This window comes from Apis mellifera, linkage group LG13 (genome assembly GCF_003254395.2).
Source record: "Apis mellifera strain DH4 linkage group LG13, Amel_HAv3.1, whole genome shotgun sequence".
Taxonomy (NCBI): domain Eukaryota; kingdom Metazoa; phylum Arthropoda; class Insecta; order Hymenoptera; family Apidae; genus Apis; species Apis mellifera.
Genome location: NC_037650.1, coordinates 5,931,830 through 5,952,142, shown reverse-complemented (window position 1 = coordinate 5,952,142; position 20,313 = coordinate 5,931,830).

The window sequence follows — 20,313 nt, the reverse complement described above, 5'->3', positions numbered from 1 at the left end:
TTCTTGCCGCATGAAGGTGCAAAAAACGAGAGAGAAGGGTACCATGAAACGGTAATACGAATATACATTCGTTTTTTCTTTCTTTAAACGGAAACTTAAATAAGAGATCAAGAAGGGCTACCCCCGTAAAATATATAATTAAAATCGTTCGTCATAAATGTGCCGTTTAATTTTCAGGTGCAAGAGTCCCTTTTTTTACCGGTCGCCAAAAGGAATCATAGACACTCTGGAACTCAAGAATCGACTCGAGACGAGAGCCTGTTTAAGGCCACCCTCTGGCTCTCGGGTATAAGTACAGAGGCGGGAGAGAAGACGAAGTGGGTGGTACGGTGTCGGAGGAACGGCCGGGAGATTAGCGTTAATTACAGAGTTGAGCCGTTCCGGGGTTGGGACGAGTGCGAGGTATTTGTCACTCGGCACCGCTCTCGACTCCTGTTCCTCGTTCTGAATATTAATAACCCCGCGCCATCCTTCGCCACCCCCTCCTTCGTTCCACCCTCCCCTTCCTCCTTCTCCTTCTCCTCCTCCTCGTCTCACCTCTCGTTTCACGACACCCGATGAATTGCGCGGGAGACAACGCTGCTCATTATGCTGACTGGTTGATTTCATCACCGTCACCGTTACGAAAAATTAATTGTCCCTCGTGATCGGGACGACGTAAAGATCAACTCGCAGATTTCCACGGAGGGACGATTATTTATTATTATTTCTTTTTTTTTTAACGAGGGGAAACAAACATTCTCGTTTCATTCTTACGTCTTATCGAGAAACATCTCGTCCAAGAGACAAGTTCCCCGCCTTCTGTCACAACAACGTTTCCGAAAAATTGAAGGATGGTAGGATGATCGGCACGGCGGTTAGCCCCTTCCACGCAACACGTCGATCAATCGATATCATCCTCTCTCGTCGTTTCTGCGGTCGGTCCCTCGATGGCGGTCCCATTCCCGCGAAAAACGTTGAGATATTCAAAGTCGGGGAATAGTTTATTCATGGCCGGCTCGGAGAAACTTAGAAAGATATTGGAAGCGGCTCAGGAGAGGGTGAAAGATAGAGAGAAAGAAGAGGGGGGGGGAGGTGGATGGTGGAAAAAGCATGGGGGAAGGAGCGAGAGGAGGCGAGAGAGAGGAGCGATATTGGTCGGACGGAAGTGTCCCCTCGGGGAAACGAGAAAACGGGAGGAGCGTCGTCTCTCCCCCGATCCGATAAAGCGAAAGAGGGACCCCCTTGTGGCACGACCACCACTCCTACGCGTTGACCCACGTGACAGCGAGCCCGCCAATAAAATTCAAATAAACTCCACTGTGCATACTAAATTATCACATCTTCCATTACCCGACCGCGTGCCCATCCCCGAACAGCCTCCACCTCGGGTCCCGGGGAAAACGTTTTCACCATCCGTGTCGAAATTCCAATATTTTTTGACTTCCATCCAAGATATGCTGCCGCGTGTGTATTCTCCTCCGAACGAGAATAAATTGGAAACGGGGGGAGGGAGAAGAAACGATTTCGTGACGCGATAAACAATTTAATACGGAAACGTTTGAAGAAAATGCTCCGAGGATCTTATCTCGTTTCGCTCCGAGATATCCCGTCTAATTGATCGCTACTCGGCCACAGTTTAATCCGTTTTGTCGGTGTTCGGTTGTTGGAGAACACCGGTGGATTTAACGATCGACCGAACTTCTCGAGTTTCGAGCAAGGATTAAAAAGGGCAAACATTCGATTATCGTGTATCGCAAGAACACGTTAACGCCATCGCGACGTCATTAATCCGATGTTGGGATACTCGGCGGTTGGGAGAGGGACGGGAGGACGGGAGAATGACTCGTCCAAGAGGGTGCAACCACGCTGACGAAGGGACGCTGAGGTCAGGTGGCCGTTCCCAGGAACGCCCCAGATTTCAACATTACTCAAGCAGGATCAACCTGCCAGGAAGAAGGCCATTGTTCGCTTCTCCGCTCTGTTCCCGCTTTTCTTCCACGTCGTATCATTCTCTGCGGTTCGATCGTTGGAACAACATTTTTTTCCTCTTCTCTTCGGCGAATATCACGCGTACCACGATACGAAACGAAGAAGAAGAAGAAGAAGAAGAAGAAGAAGAAGAAGAAGAAAGAAGAAAGAGAAAATAAAATAATTCCTATGTGTTTCTCAAGTATTCTTTACAAGTATCGTTCAAAGTTTAATCTCTTAAAACGAAACATTGAACTTTCATCCGGAAGCGGTGTATGTTATTGTAATTTCCCTGGATTTTTTCGCGAGAAGATAAACGCGTTAAAGGTGCACGAGAATTAACTAAACGAAGTTTCCGCCGTGTAAAACAATTAGTAGCTTAGCTGCGCCCCTATTCTCCCTATCAGCTTGTCTACGCCCCGACTATTAGTATAATCGCTAGAGGCTACGACCCTTACCTACCCTCGAGCGGTTCACTTTAATTCTTAGCAAGTTAGAATCGCCCCTACCACCCTACCTACCTATCACCACGACTTTGCGCTTTGTTCGATTTTCTCTGCGCCTCTCTCGAATCGAGCGCTAAGCTGTATCGAGTATATTTTGTTACCTCCTCTCGGGAGGAGCCTTCCCGATAGGAGGGAAATTGTCTGCGCATTTTATCTCTCGTTATTCCTTTCCTCCTTCCCTTCGTTCTCCTTTCGTCAATTTTTTCTTTTTTCCCTTCTTCTGGTCAGATACCAGAGATTTACAAACTTTTCATATACTCCTATCTCCAACAATTTATCTTTCTCCCGATTTTCTAATTAAGATTCGTGGACACGTGGATAACTCGGATCGTGTAGTTTTTCATAAAGCAATTAGAACGTTGATTTTCCGTGGCGATTTTTCGTCTTTCGTCACGTTCACGGGAACAAACGCATCGTTTCCGCTCCGTGTCTAATTGATTTCCAGCCCGTGAACCGGGGGGGAGGGAGGGAGCTGCGCCACGACCGTGTCGGGGGTGACCGTTTCGGGCGAACCACCCCTTTGCATTATGGATGCACCTGATTTCACACTTGTTCGTTCGCAAACTCCTCCGCCTCCGTCGTAACGTCTCCATCCGATATAAACGGTCCGCAATTTGCCGGCCCATTGTAAACCATCCCCTTCTCGATTCATGGGTGTAATAAATCCTGGTTCCGGGATATACGGCGAATTTATGTTTACGAAAGCGGAGGGAGAAACGCCAGCGGCTACCACCACTGTATAGTCTGTCGTAATCGTCCACGGGATATTTTTATGGATTTTTCGGATCGGATTTAAACGAGGAAAACGAAAGAAAAAGAAAAAAAAGAAAGGAAACAATTACGTTTTTAAAATTTCGATTACTTTTTTCGAAAGGAAGTTTACGATAATAATAATAATAATGGAGGGTTTGATTTTTAACGATTACGCGTGTCGCGTTTTGACGTTGGATCGAACATCGATCGAAATTGCGACGTGTAATCCGTGACACGTGTCGCGAGCGATTGATGCGAGGCCAGAAGCTTCTACAACCCTCGAATCTACGACCCTACGCGTCTTTTCCGCTCCCGCAAAAGGAAAAAAAGAAGTCCACTTGAACAACTGGTTAGATCATCTACATTCGCTCGTTACTAATCATTCAAACGTTCAATTTGTCCAGTTACCGAGATTAGAAAGCGACTTGAAAGCGATGCTAATTCCGCCCCGCCGCTTTCTAATTTCGAATTCACCCTCCTCTCGACCCCGAACTTATTATTCCTCTATATCCCGCTTTATACAACGAGCACGATTATACATCGATCTCGATTTTCCTCGGAGATCGGAACGATGGAAGGAGGAGAATCGCGAAATCTTGATGTCGCGCTCGGTGAATCTGCTCGCCTCTGAAATCCCCGCCGAGGCGAAGCGGAGAGCAAGTGGTTGGCAGAGGGAGGGGGCAAGGCGAAAACGGTGAAAAAGACATCCGTGGTCTGACATATGGCTGGCGAAATTGCCGGCGGGGTGGCGGTAACAATATTTACAGAAGGCTCGGCTAACCCTCCCTCCCTCCCTTCCACCCCCGTGTTTTGTTAAGACTGCCACGCTGCCGCAGCCCCGGGGGCAACGGTGTCACTTTACCCCGATAATCCGCCGTAATACTCTTTAGCGATCCACGGTCGCGGAGAGTAATATTAAGTCCCTTACATCCAATTTCTATGGACTTACACCTTGTTCGGGGGCGGCGATTAGCATTTTGATTGCGACCTCCTCCTCGGAATCTCCCTCTTAACCTTTGCGCGTGTTTTCTCGCCCTCTTTAAAAACTTGAGGAAGGAAAAATCAACTCCTACTCCTACTCTACGTATTTATTCTCAAAAAAGGAAAGGAAACTACCATGAAATTGTGTACAATTGATCGATGTTAATCAACGATGAACGACATTCGGAAAATGGAAGAAACGAATATTACAGAGGATGATAGAGCGATGATTTAAAGCACGACCATTTCGAAACACGCACGAACGTCCACTATGACCAACGAGTTTTTCGAATGTTACTCGTCGAAATGGCCGGGATTTTCGTTTCGTTTCGTCGTGGTATACGGGTATACCCAGTGGAATCGCGTGTAATCGGCATACGTGGTGCACGCGTGCACGAAAATTGGGGTCGCGTTCAACGTGCGACTCGCGAAACACGGAACGATCCAGGGGTGGCTGGACTGCCTCCCTCTCTCCCTCCCTCCCTCTCTCTCTCTCTCCACGTATTTGCTTTAGAGCTCGACAATCACGTCGAGGGTGGTCCAAGCCCGCCAACCCGATCCGGATTACCGAGATCATAATCAGCCGATCACTGGTACGTTGCCCGTCGAGGTGTCAAATGTCAACTCCTGCGGGACACGGATTGATTTCTTTCGTTCGATCCTTGGCGAGGGGTCGATCTCGACGAGGTATGTATATATATATATGTATTCGACAATCGATTCTAATAAGATTCCATTCGTTCGAAAGGGAAACGGATAGATTGAATTTGCCTCGGCACGCTCGAAGCTGTCGAGAAGGAGGAAGTTGGACCTTCTAATGCGGCATTAAGTCTGCGGAAGCGGATGCGGAGACAAAGTGGCTCCGCGAGTTACCATTACACCGCCGCAATACCCAGAGTGCCGAGAGTTGGTGGGCATAAAGGAGGCATTCCCTGCACCTGCGAAATCTCTATTTACCTCCCCCTCTAAAAAGACGGATGATGGAAACAAGATTCGCGAGAACGAATTACTATCATTTATTCGCGATATATAAATTCGATGATGACATTCTGTGTGAATATTTCGTCACCATCCATTCCATGGAAACAGCCTGTCAAATTCATTTCTCTCTCTCTCTCTTCTCTCCATCAGCCGCAAAGTTTCATCAAGATCAATGTATAGTCCGCTCGTAAAGTTGCAATTAAGGGCATATAAAACTCCATCCCCCGATCCAAGGACAGCAGATCGTCTCGCGACGACGGTGGTCCGCGCCTCGAGCGAGAGGCTGCAGAAAGAAGGACGATCCGGAGGCGGCGTCGGAGGAAAGTACGCTTGAGATTTGCGCGAAGCGTGAATGGACGAGGGCGTGGGAAACGGCGAACGCGGATAGTGTGGTGACTTGCGACCGGCCCGGTAATTGTCGTAATTGTGCCGAGTGATTCACACATGAGGATCGGCGCGGCCGGCCGCTCCTGTGCTTGCGTGCTCGCGGCGTCACTCGCACGGTATTCGCGCACTCACACAAACCGCTCGCGGGAGGGAGCGAGCGCGAGCGCATCTGCGCGGGATTTCGGAAACAATTGCCGACAATTCTCGCCACTTGACTCGCGGCCAGCGATTGACGTGAGAATCCGCTTAGACGCTCGTACAAACTCCGCTGCGGAGAGTATGAGGTCATCTTCATTAAATCGTTCTCCGCTTAATGACTGATCTAATTTTTTCTTTCTTTCCGTCCCTCGTCGACGGACGGAGGAGTCGTGTCGTCGTGCCGAGTCGGGAGCAGCGCCATCGTCCTCACCTTTTCTCTCTCTCTCTCTCTCTTCTTTTTCTCTTCCCTCCCCCGATCTTCGAGGAACGAAGAATCTCTCATCCCCCGTTCCTTTTCTCTTCCCACGTTCTCGCCACCGTTGGAGAGACGAGATCGTGCAGTATTATACTCTTAATTATCCGTATCCTCTCTCTCTCTCTCTCTCGTGAATATGGTGAAATGGTCGTGCAAATTGGATCGCTGTGTTACGTACGTGCGTTACAATTTCAAGGATATCGATTCGTAACACCTTTTAGGTAGGGCGCATTTCCATTTGGAAGAGGAGAGGGAGAAAAACGGGTTAGAATTAACGAGGTGTCCATGTTATCCCGCGGTGGGATGTGTTCCATCTCCGCGGAATATCGATGGTTCCGGTTTATATGTACGAGGAGAGGGCGGTTGCATACAGGTATTGCGGCGTGCCACCGTAAAATACACGCACGCTGAGAGAGAACGCGGCGCGGCGCGGGGCTCGTAAGCGAGGATGGCTCGTAAGAGGGTTGATAAGGCTATCGCGTACATCGCTCCGCGCGTTTAGCATACATTTGAATAATGGGCAGGCCGGTAATCCTTTAAACCGTTGGGCCCTCATCCCGTAACTAGGTATCCTTTCATCTCTCTGCCTCGAAGCTCGTCCGAGGCCAACCATCCTCCTACTCCTTCTCGACCGCCCCGCACAACCGCGCCGACCAACCTCCCTCCCTCCCTCTCTCGCGTTCGCTTCCCTCCAGGCTTCGAGGGCATGAGGGGATGAGGGGAGGGGAGGGGACGAGAGGAAGGGAAGCGAAAGGGGGGGATTCTCATCCTCCATTTCTCTCTTTCTCCTCGGGGCCGCCGTTTAAAGATATTTCGTTAAAATAACAGTCTCGGCTCGACTGAGTGCCACCCTCCCTCCTCTCTCCCTCGGCTACCCTTATACAGACCGATGGCCGTGGTAAAAAGGGGGTGGCATTTGCAATGCAGAGGTTAAATGGCTGCGGGGGTCGGTCCAGCTCCGGGTACGGGGATGGCACGTTAGGGGGAGGGGGAGGGGGAGGGGGGAGGATAGCACGCAGCCACTGCACAGACTCGATTGGTTTTTTACTTGAGCTCTCGAGCTCCGCTCGTCTCTTTCCCTCCTCCCTTCTCTTCTTCTTGCTCTCGACCCCGTGTTTCGTCCTTCCCCCCTTCTTCTTCAATCCTCCTCCTCCCCTTCTCTACTTCTATATATACACACACACACACACACACATTTTACTAACATCTTTCTCTGTTCCAGTTCTATTCGACCGCCACCTCTTTTTCCACTTCATCGGCCACGCGTTTTCGTGAAGCCACCACGGGCAGAGAGGACGGGGGAGGAGGAGGAGGAGGGGATGGAAAAGCTGAAAAAGAAAGGAGCAGAGGAACAGAGAGAATATTACCCGGGGTGGAGAGAGGGGAGGGGAGGGGTGCGACAAGAGGTGGGCGAGATTAAACATTTATTTAAATGGCAGGCGTGCTTCGGTGCTTCGCGACTAGCACGCATACCGTCAAGTACGTACACGCATTTAATATATGTTCTCTTCTCTGCGGTCTTTCGCGCGCGCGTGTGCGTATACACCGCGTATACACACGTATAGACACGTAGACGCGCGTACACGTCGTTTACGTGTGTGTGTGGAAAAATACAGAGGAGAGGGGGGACGATCGTGCAGGTGGACGATCGCGGATCGCGCGCGTGTACGCGCGTTGAGGGAGGGCGTGGGAGGGTGTAGATATTACGACTACGCGCCGGAGGAAGGAGATTAGTCTGGTGGTTTTCAATCCCATTTTCATCGCGCCTCTACCACCACCCTTTTCCGCGGTGGAACGATATCGTTTGAAGCTTCATTGTGATTGTTCGCCAGCACGCGTGCAAATGGTTCGAGGATAAATCAAAGGTGAATGCGAAATGCGGGGAGGGTGGACCTTCCAATCTTCGTTGGAGAAAAAAAAGGAAAGAAAAAAAAAAAAGAGAGAGAAAAATATGATTCGAGAAACGTGACGAGACATTTTCCGTACTCGCGAATTAATTTTTTCGCGTGTTTCGTCGTAGGTCGAATTACGATCGATCCACGCGTTGTTGTCGTCTTGGACGACAAATGAATTGAAAGTCGGTGGTTGGTTGATCGTTAGCCAGATCGGATTTCGTTAGGCGTTATGGCGGATTTAATGCATGCCAGAAGAAGGAGAGGTCGGGTTAGGTTCCTTTCGATTGAGCTGAACAATCTCTGTCGACCTCGATGAACCCGTGAACGATTGATACTCGTATCGATGTATTTATTGAAGTAGGTCGGGCAATGACCAACAACGGGCAGATATTTGGCATCTCTCAATCACGATGCACCGCGTGACAATAATATACCGCATTGCCGATACGACGGGGATAGTGAAATGCTATCGTGTAAATCTTTATTAACATCATCGTCTATTTGCGTCTTCGTGATCGATGAGACAGCGTTGCAGGTTCTTGAACCTCGTGAACTAGTGTGGTTACAATGTATCAATTCCGAGTAATATAAATGCATCTATTAATGCATACCGATACCCGTCGAATCCTATCCTGTATGATTTCCAACGAGAAATTGATCCGAGAAATTAAAATCCTCGCGCGAAAGGAATAATCTGGATGGATGGTAAAAAAAAAGAAAAAGAAAAAATATGAGGATATACTCGAAATATAATTACACGATATTGCTACGATAGCGAGCTAAGAAGACGATAGCGTGACGGTAATTTAATTTTTCCACCGGACTTTTAATTAATCACGAGGAGAAGAGAAGAAAAAAAGAAGAGAGAAGAAACTATGTCAGTGCTGATCGATGACCACCTCGAGTAAATCACACATCCAGGGGCAACGAGTTACGTCACCGTTTAATTAGCCCTACCGCTTCTGCACGATCAGATTTTAAACAATTAGCCAAGCGTGGGTGTGTTGCCGAGCTTCTCCAGGGACGGGTCGCACCCATATCCAGGTTCGTGTCTCGCGGGACGAGCGTGACTTTCCACGTGGACTTAATACTCGCATGCACCACGTGCCTCGTCCCGATCCGGTGCTTTATATCCTCGTCCTTCGTTCTCGTTACACCCAACCGAGGCAGAGTCTCCAAAGGTCCCGTATATATATATATATATATATATATATATATATATATGTACGTACATACGTATGCGGAACAAATATCCTTGGACGAACTGCCTGCGAACACGCCACACTACGCTGTTGGTCCAATTCGATTCAATTCCACCGCTTCTCTCCCTCTTTGTCTCTCCTTCCCTCCTTCGTCCACCGTACTTTCTTTCTTTCTTTTTTTTTTTTTCACCCGGTCTCCATCTCCGACCTGCACGATCCACTTACTCCCTGGAGAACGATAGATCCTCGGTTGACTTTACTCGGGGTGGTTTCTCTCTCGACGCGGCCTCTATCCTCCCGCTCTCTCCGCTACTCCCCTTTTTCCCCCCCTTTGCTTTTATGCAGCCTGATGAGGGGTCGCGATCATCTCGAATACAATTTCGCCTCCTTTCGAATTATCATTGATTTCGTTTCGCGTTCCTCTTTTCCTTTTTTTTCTCACCGAATATTTTTCAATTCCTCCTCCCTCCTTCTTTCGAATAATCATCGTTTAATTTGATTATTATTATGCCTGGAAGTCGTCGCAAAGTATCCAAGAATTGAAAGGGAAGCAAAATGGTCGATAATTCAATTTCACCAGGCAAGGTTGTTTGTCCAGTGGTCGGTCCAGGTTGCAGGAGAGGTAGGAACGCGCATCGGCCACTCTCTCATCAATCCTTTCGGCAACAGAATTCGGAAGAGGCCGCGTCCGTATCCGGCAGTTTGCGTTCCACCCATCCTGTCCCCCGTGTCTCGTTCATCCTGGTCAGTTAATAACCGTGGTTTGGATCCACCTCGTCCACCGACCACCGTTGCTGACCACCGTTGTCTGGTTTTCGCCCGAATTATGGAAACACGCCGTTATACGATGCGATGATAACAAGAGCGAACCGGCTCGTTCCTCGTTTTAATTAAGCTCCCCTCCCACTCCCATCCCTGTTTCACATTCTCCGCTCCAAGATATCGCGTTGATTCCCTTTTGCAACGAAGGACGCAAGGATGCGAAAACCTCCGACAGCCATGAATTCCAACTTGGGGTTCCACCAACGGTTTACGAGGGGATGAATCCTTTCTGGTTTCCCGTGTCTTCCACAGGAGAACCACAATCGTCCACGAGAAATAGATACGTACATATATATATATATTCGTTCTTTCTCCTCTTGCTCCTCTTGTTCAATTCCTTTCAACCGCGTTTTCCGGGATGCGCGGAATTGAGACACGAGGTTTTTACATGATCCAACAGCGTGGACATGCAACGTCTGGTCAACTCAGAATCCCCCACTAGCTTGGTTTAATTAAGCGTCGTCGTCTAGCTCGACGGGACAAGATATCGGACTCGGACCGGTTTTAATGAAATTTTATCAAGAGAAAGAAATTTTATCCACTCGTGTTATCTTGTTATCTTACTCGAGGAGGAAAGTGCTTTTTTTTTATTACATCATCGATAATCATCGTTCTTGTTAACGCGCGTGAAAATTCGACTCGAGTCGATTCTTCCGATCTGGCATCGAATCATCCTCTTTCACTTTCTTCTTCCACTTGCTCGTATCTCTTACAACGATACAACGGAGACGATATCGATGATACTTTAATACTACAATCGTTCCAATCGATTCCATAATTCTTCCACCGGAAATCGAATCACTATTTTCGGTTCTCAAAAAAGGTATCGATTCGGTGATAAGGGAAATTTGACACAGAAGAGATTAAGCGAGAAAGGGAAAAAAGCGATCTCTCGCGATATTTTCACAAGACAACGTTCTTCTTTTTTTTCCCATTACGATCCCTCTTCCACCGAGTAAGGGAGAAGTAATTAGCCGGTCGAGGCACGGTCGAGTATGGCCGACCAGTAGTAGTCGCGGCAGGATTCATTTACGAAACATCTGGAGCGACGGGATGCATGCAGTTCCGTTTATTCCGGCAATTTCGTTTAAATTAGCTGAACGCGAGCGTTTTTTACGTCGACGCCGACCGGTTCACACGTACCCCTCTTCCCCCTCTTCCTTCTGTTCCCGCGAGTAATCATCCAGATTCGTAAATTACTCGCCCGCCCCCCTCTCCCCCGCGATTCGTGTATCGTTCGTATCCTACAAATCCACTTTGTTTCCGCGCGTTTTGTCCAATTGAAATTAAAAAAAAAGGGCGATACGATTAACCGGATGTTGCGCGCCAGAGGGATCGCGTATACATTTCCGTTCGCTCCTCCGACCAAGCTTTCCTCGAACTCGAATTGTGTCCGCGTTTCAATCTTTCCAACGAATTTTTTAACTAACTTTCGACAAGGAAAATTTAATCGAGCGCGATTGATTTTTTTCTTTTCTTTTGTACAAATAGGACTCGATTCTTCTCTTCCTTTCTTTTTTCTTCCTAATTTTTTTCCCCTCGAGGACAATGAGAAACGGATGAGAGAGAGGGAGGGAGAGGTCAATTTGCGTTAAGTGGTCCATCAAGCGATAATCAGTGCCACGATTTTTCTTCCCTTTTCGCCCCTCCCTTTGCACCCTCCCTTGTCCAGGTGCTCGCTTTTTAATCGACGAGAGCACGCTGGGGAGACATCGTTGTGTGGCGGACGACGAAGTGGAAAACTCGAAAAAGTTAAGTCGTGGTGGGTCGCGTAAGGGCTCGTCAAACTGCGAATTACCAGCCTTATTATTATCGTCCGCGGTCTAACCCCGCCACTTTTTCTTCCTTTTTTCGTTTCTCCCTTCCCTTTGCGCGATGAAAAAAGGATGGAGAGAAGAAGAAGAAGAAGAAGAAGGGGTGAGGGAAGGGAAAGAGGAAACCCTCCCCGAGGATAATAACTCGCGCCCTTTCCATTTATCCAACGGAAGCCAGCAGTTATGAAACGTCTGTATTATTTATCGCGAGCGGGTTTTCGGGAAACGATCGTTTCCCGTTTACCTCGTCCCTTCTTCCTCTTCTTCTTCCTTTTCTTTTTCTTTCCACGAATAAGAGGAGAGAGAGAGGAATTAATTGTTGGCATCGTTAAATGCAAGTAGTTCCCTTTCATAAATTACGCGGACGATTCTATTCTTCGACGAGAAGAACCTCGAAGATTTATATACATATATATATATATATATATATATATATATATATATTCCTCGAGGATTTCTTTATTCTTCCAGTTTATCACGCGAGGCCAGCTAGAACCTGGGGACAAAAAAATTTAATTAAAACCAAAGCTGGAAGAAGGGTGGGATAGAGGAAGGTGGAAATGGATTTGCGAGCTGATGACGAGGAGATGAAGAGTGTACCTTTTTATCTATCTCTAGATAGGATCTTCTCTCTCTCTCTCCCTCTAGATTAATCAGGGACTAATTAAATTAATCAATCGTAACCGAGTGGCGGTGCCCTTCCTATCTTCTTCGTCTTGGACAAAGTATCGCGTCGTCGACGATTCGTCCTCGAATCCCTGGTGTGCTGCACTACGTACCCCCGTCGGGCATAACCGCACCCCTGTTTGCCACTCACTACCCCTGATTAGCTGGACTTCCTGTCCACGAGCCGTCGCAACGATTCTACCACGCGTTTATTCCACGTGTTATATATATATACGTGTATATATACGCGCGTGTACAACGTGACGAACCGGCGTGTAGTGGCGGCGGGTTTATTCATATAACGTGTGCGTTCGTTCGATCCGACCAAGCTTCCAGGGGTTAATGATTGGGCTTGATTGCTCGGCAAACATAGGCGAGCCTCAGGATCACCTCCTCCCTCCTCCTCCTCCTCCCACCCTCGCCCCCCTTTAACGTTCGTTTACGACTTTGCCCGTTTATTCTGTGTGTTCCACGTATCATCTCGGGAGCGTAAAGAGCGTCCCTATTGCGGGCAGTTAATAATGTCGTCTTTCTTCGATCGTACTTTCTGCTCGATCATTTTAACGAATTATACGTATGTGGTCGAGCGACAAGGAATCGGGATTTTAATATTGGTTTCGAATAAACGTCGCTTCTAAAGGTGGATCTATTCTCGTAACTTCATCATTTAGAGAGAGAGAGAGAGAAGAGAAGTATGAAAATTGATAGGATATATGAGTGAATCGTGTTCAAGAAACACGATTGTCCATTTTTAATGAATTTTACAATCGTTATGAGGGTGGGATACGGATGGAAGGATGGATGAAGACATTAATATACCTTGCTACGCCTGGCACGAAAAGTAGCAGGGTCAGTTTAGAGAAATACATTACATCATGGTGACGTTACACGCGCCTTCTTTTCTTCGCGCCGCGTTCGCCTCGCTAAGGCAAAGGCACGACGAAGAGGGAGAGGCGGAACGAAACGAAGTCAACAACAACGACGACGACGACGAAGACGATGACGAGGATGAGTCAGAGTCGAGATTGAGAATAGCGTCGGGGTTAACTGGCGAAGGAAGTCCGACTTGACCGGCGTCGTTTGACCCTCGAGATTAGTCGATCGTCCGGCGGCAACGACCCATTGATCTGCGATCAATCGGATTCATTGACGCGATGTTTCGACCGTCGCCATTTTCGCGGCTCCTAAACATCGACTATCTCTCGAGAGAAATCGAATTCCTTTCATCCAGAGATCCAATCCTGTGTTCGCAGAATCTTGATAATCAGCTGTTTCGAAAGAGAAAAAATAAAATAAAATAAAATATTGCAAGTTACGAGGCAGATTCGTCGTCGGTAAAACTGTTTGGCAAGTCAGAAACTGTAGCAAAGCGGAGCGAATCTTGCAATTAAAGATGGATTTGTCAAAGCGATATATATATAATAATCGATCGATGAAATCTTGGCCGAACAGGTTGGTCCAGTTGGCAATTTTACGCGGCAAGTAAATCTCGAATCCTCCTCGAGGTCATGTTATGAGCGTGTCGGGAGCGGCGCTTTTAGCGGCTCAGGTGGCATCGTCGCTGGATAATATAACGTTATTTTAGTGGAAGCGTTCTGCCAGCTAGACGGCAGAGATTGTAACGTCCGATTCTGGGCGAAACTTGGATAAACAACAACCCTCTTACAGCCACCACCGAGCTCCTTGTCGCATCGAGAGGTCATGAATTTTTTATCGCGATTACGATAAATCATACGTAGCGTGCTGTTGTTGGCGTATACAAGACTGGAACTCTCGTCGCGAATATTTCAAACTAGCCTATCGAATTCGAGGCCTGCTCTCTCTCTCTCTCTTCGAGGAAGATGATCCCTTTTTGGAAATTTTATCTCCCAGATGCGATAAAATTCCGTAAAATTTTTATCAAAGAAGGAAGGAAGAGATGAAATAACAGCGGTTCATCATCGATTTACAACATTTCGATTCCGACAGAGTTGTTCAAGCTGTTGACGCTCGGTTGTGAAATCGTTGGGAAGGAAATTTTCGGCTGTGCGCCCCGCGGGCGAACGGGATGTCAGCTTTCCCACAAGCTCCGCGTATCTCCTCGCGACGGTGATCTTATTTGAATCTAGCCAATCCTCTCCGCCGCTCTTTACCGTTGTCTTTCACTTTAAATACGGGGCTTCCGCCCTCTCTCTCTTGCGGAATAGGTGCAGAGAAGAAGACGTGCGGAGGAGGAGGAGGAGATGGGGGGATGTTAGGAGGGGTGGTGTCTTTGATATGCTGACGTCGATATTATCAATTCAGATGAGGCGCAGGGAGGCAGGAGTCGTTTGGTAAAACTGTGCGTTTGATCTGGTTCACTCTGTGCCACGTGTACGTTCACGGACGGTTTAGTTATATAGATATGTGGTGGGTGTAGCGTAAGACAGCCGTGGGCATTTTGCGCGTCGATTCCGCGACGATTCGAAACTTGCCTGAACCTTTCCTCAGTCTCTTTCGAGCTCATGATCTCGATACTCGTCGCTGAACTTCACTTCTTTACATCCCTTCGAAATTCTTTAACTTTACTCGTAGGTAAAAAGAAATGAAAAAATATACGTGGAGATTCAAATATTACGAATAATTTTTCCCTGAACCTTTCCTCAGTCTCTTTCGAGCTCATGATCTCGATACTCGTCGCTGAACTTCACTTCTTTACATCCCTTCGAAATTCTTTAACTTTACTCGTAGGTAAAAAGAAATAAAAAAATATACGTGGAGATTCAAAATTATGTTATAATTTTTAACTTTAAGAGGACGATAGATTTAGATTTCCAAAGTTTCATAAAAAAAAAAAGAAAACGATCCATGGAATCTATTCATTCATTCGAAAAACTATTTCCAAAATATCGCGTTAATAAAATACTTTGTTCATTCCGTCCTCGCTAAATTCGGCTCGTTTACTTTCGATTATTAGTTTTTCCGGAGGAGGGAGCGAAGTTTCCACGAACGCAGAACGGCCGTGTCGCGACGCTTGCGCTTATAAAAATTAATCGTTTTGCCCGGTTTCCTAATTCCTGCCTCTGCGGGGGTCGGCTCGCGTTCAATTAGTTTGTATGGGCATTGCTCGAGGCTGAGCGGTCCAACGGTCAAAGTGGGTCTTTAGGTGACAGAGGGACTCATGCGGGTTTTTTCTCTTTTCTTTTTTTTCTTTCCACTTGGAGCTTCCTACCGAGCAAGACCTAACCTCCGAGTTGGTTATATATGCTTGGCAACCAATGTACGCTCTCCCCTCCTCTTTGTCCCTCCCTTGTTGGTCGGCCCGCTCCTTCTCTTTCTCCGTTAGTAGTTCATCCCGACTGCCCGTGTATAACCTAATAATCATTTAATTCCGGCAGTCGTACGCGCAGCGCTTGGCGCCAAGTCAATCTAAGCCAACCGGATATGCCTCTCTCGTCTGCCTCGTTGAGCCACTGACGTAATCCCGAAGTTTAGGAGCGTTTTAGGACGACGGATCCCTTTCGCCAATTGTGAACCGTTGTCCCCTTGTCGAAATTTTCGGACTGAGTTGAAATAAATCGAGGAATAGAAGCGATATCTCGCCATCTCGTAACGTCGTCGATCCATAAATTCGGATAAAAATCATAGGAGTTTTTGCACAAGATTTTACGAGCATCGAAAGAGTCGATATAGAAAAAAAAAGAAGAAGAAGAACATCGGATTGATCTCGATTTTAATAAATCTCGAAACGAAGTCTCACGATTAATACTAGGAAATATCTCAATCTGGATCCTCTCTCGGAGAGACGAAATCGTAGATCACCGTATAGGGTGAGCAACGTTTACGGGGGTATTGTGCCACCCCTTTTGAACAGTTATCATCGAGAACGTCAGCCGAACCGTCCCTCTTCATCTTGCAACGCCTCTCCTTCCCTCTTTCGTATCCTGGCGTGAAACTGCTAATGAATATCGGCCCTAAATATCAGTCCGCCGGGGATCGACGACGAGGGGGATGTACTCGCCGGTGCATATGTCTGTATATTACAGGGGATTACATAGCCCGTCGAAATTTACCGTGAAAGTCCCCATACGCGCCCTGCCCCCGCCGACCCTGGTCACGCTCGTTTGTCCCGCGTTAAACGTTCCCCTCTCTCTCTTCCACTCATCATCGATGATCGTTTCCTCGTCCTTTGGATGGATGGATGGAAACAGCGCGCCATTCCGTATACACCATATGCCACGCTCCCATCGTAGTCGTGAGTCAAGGCGCGCCTTCGAAAAGCCCTCTTCCAACGAGAATCTAATCGACCCGCGACTTCGTGGCTCCACGACTTCCTATATCCGTGCAATCGAAAATATGTATGCAATCGCAAGTCTAATCAGTGCAACTTTCCAATGTCGAGAAAAAAGAAAAAAGGGGGGAAACGAACGAGAATAATTGCGCGTGAAATCATTCGATAGATAGTCGATCGTTCGATTGGATTTATCAGGTGGAATAAACTCGTTTGTTTATGCGTTTAACCGGCTAGACGATTGATATGATGATTTTTCGCGTAAAAAAAAGCGGGATGACGCACAAGTTTTGTTCAAACGCGTATCTCGTTTCACAAAGGAAACGAAAAAGCTCGGATCGGTCGAAAGCTCGACGGACTCAGACAGACGCGAGACTGTTTTCGTCTGGGAGGAAGAGAAGAACGGCCTTGCCGTGATCAATGACTCCATCGTTTAATTGATCCCCGTACACGGCTTGTCTGCTCGAGAATGCTCGATCCGCTCGAGGATCCATCGATCCATCTTCGTGGATTTAAATCGCGCCCGTTCTTCATGCTCGAAGATTAGATAAGAGGATTCGAGGAAGCGTCGAGCGCGTTGATACAGTTACTCGTAACGTTGTTAACACTCGTTTCCCTCGTTACGCGCTTACCCTCGATTCGACCATTCGTTAATCGACGATTTCGAGATTACGACGAGTCGATTTTGTCGAGTAATCTAATTACGAAATTTCCACGCGTAAATTTCTCGAAAGATTTAACTTGAACACACACATACCCTTTTATATATTCGAAGGAAGCGAAGGAAGTTTAATCGCGAGGATCCGATTTTCCTTCCTTTTCGAAGGAAACGGAGAAAATTAGACGAAAAAAATATCGAGAGATAATGAGACGGAACGAAATCACCGGCCCGTTCGATCCACGCGCGCGCAAGATTCGTCAAGATCCGGATTAATCGGTTTCAATTAGACCAATTCTTCCCAATTACACCGTATCTGTTTCCAGATAGCGAACAGGCTTACTGTAAAACGATCGTTCGCCTACCCGCAGGGGTATATCGCATCTGCGTGTTTCCATATACCGTTCTCGTCTACGGCTGTGTGCACCGTCCGTCTGCCCACATGCCGGCTCGTGGATGCCTTCTTTTACGAACGAGCATATAATATATCCACGAATTATATATCGTTCGCCGCGCGCTCCACCGCGTATAGTTTTCTGCCCCCGCCGTGGCGATAACCATCACCCACATCCCCCAATTGGTAAAGACAATCGCTAATATGTTTTCTCCTCGATTGAGGAGTGAGTCATTCCTACTGGTACATCATCTCTTTCTTCCTCTCTCTCTTTCTCTCTCCCAGTGTCTGACTCGAGGAGACACGACTTGCTTGCTATAATACCGGCGAAACAATTGTTCGACGGGGACAATCAAGTGTTAAATTCGTGGCGCCAGCCACTACTCGTCTCCTGTATCCGGCGCGTTGAACCACTTTGTCAAGGTAGAAATGCTCGATTCGTTGACAATATTCTTGACTCAGGCTTTTTGAAGAGAGAGAGAATCATCTGAATCGCGCTTCGAAATTTTTTGGAACGGATTCTTTGATAGAAATCGTATCTGGGAATTGAAAAAAGAATCGAAAACCGTGCATGAATTTTTAGAAAAGAAGTGATTGATCACTACGAAATGTTATGGAATACAATGGATGCGTTCGAATTCATTTTTCTTTCATTTCGATTGATTTTGTATGTTGCATATTCTCTACGCATGTAACAAGTATATACTGCGAATCAATTTGATAGATTCAAGGCTGCGCTCGTCTAAAGAGACAAATACATAAATACTTGACGCGATTCGACGGGAGGAGGACGTGACAGTGGTGGACGAGGCGTGTAAGTAAGTAGTGAAAGCTCGTCTCACCGTTGAACCGTTCGTGGATGCCCATTTGTGTGTTGACGGATTAAGTTATCTTACAGCCTGTAAATCACGTCCGGTATATACTTGTACAAACAAACGTATAGGCAGGTTCGGATTGATAGCTATGTGTGTGAAGCGATGAATAAGAAAATCGATAAAGTATCTCGAAACCGATCGATGTTTAATATTCCCTGATATCGAGTACATTTTCGAGTAATACAAATTTAATATCCTCAAATCGTTCTTCAAAATTTCATCACACCTTGTCTCCCTTCGATAAATGTTATATTATGATTATTATTCTTTTTTTTTAATTCGAAACGAAATAGGGGTAAACGAGACGAGGGGTAAAAATTCAATATTAATTTTTAATTAGTTTCATTCAAATTCGATGATCTTTCTTATAAATATCTTCAAAATCATTTTTATAATCTTCCACCTCACTTACAAGACAAGGATACATTTTTCTTTTGAAATCATTCGCGAAATTTTCTTCACGACATCTCTCTTTCTCTTTCTCGTTTTAAATTTTTGAAGACAATTCGTAACTCGCGTGTTCTTTAAGAAACGATTTCCACTTTTACCCATCGCCGACATCCAAGCCTGGCAATTTCGTTTCCGGGGGAACATTTTTACCCCATTTTCCCCTCGTCTCCATTCCATTCCTCGCCCGATTCCTCGAGGCGTGCTGCTCGAGAGGACATGGCTCGTTCTCTCGTCCCGAGGTCGAGAGTTTTCCTATTTTTCGCGGAAAGAGAGTAAGCAATTTTCTTTTCTTGGGCGAAGATAGAACGAGGCTGGGACCACCGTTCGGGGGTGAGGGCGAGATGCGAGTGAGTGAGTGAGTATGATTGATGCGATTTGTCGTTCTCTCTTGACGGTGAACATCTCGTCCCGGCATGATAGCTACGCCCCTGACGATACTTCTTTCGTCTACGTGCGTATCTTGCTTGGTTGGAACGAGCATGGTTTTCACTATGCTAGTTTTCCACGACAATTCGTGGATCGAGTCGAAACAACGTCGAGAATTGGAGATTGTCTTCTTGGCGTCAATGTTGATCTCGTCAGCCAGTTCAGATTCCTCCTGAATAAATTTTAAACAATTTGCCAAATGATAAAAGAAGGAATCTTTCTTTCTTTCTTTTCTTCTTTCGATTATTTGGAAGGATCTTTAATTTCAATCAGGAAATATTTGACGTTTCGTGGAAAAAATTGATTATTCGTGAACGTGAAAAATTCTTTTCTCTCGGATAATTCGTTTTGTAATAATAAAACGCAATAAAAGATGAACGTAATCGCTTAAGCTAAATAATGGATCGTCTCGAAACGGATGAACGTACATTGTGAATCGATGAAATTTTGATAAAAAATGATTTTGCAACTTGTTATGAGAGAGAGAGAGAAAGGAGGGATTTATCAGACAGATCGGTCAAAATTATTTTCCCGAGAAAATCAAATCGCTCGAAATCCTCGGAATCATCGATAATCTTCTTCTTAATGTGTTTTTTTCATTTGTTTGTTTTTCTTTTTTTCTTTTTTCTTTTTTTTTTTTTTTCTCTTATCGAATCGGCCGAAAAATTAATGCGGTGTGATTGATGCAATCGCAACAACGTAGTTTCGTACACGCATTGTTCTCGTTATATCGATGCACCTAAGCACTGATAATACTCGCCTCGTTTAAGAATTCTTTTTTTCACTCTACTTTTAGAAGCTTAAAAAATAAAATACTAAATCTATCGTGCATTCCTTATCAATGACAAAA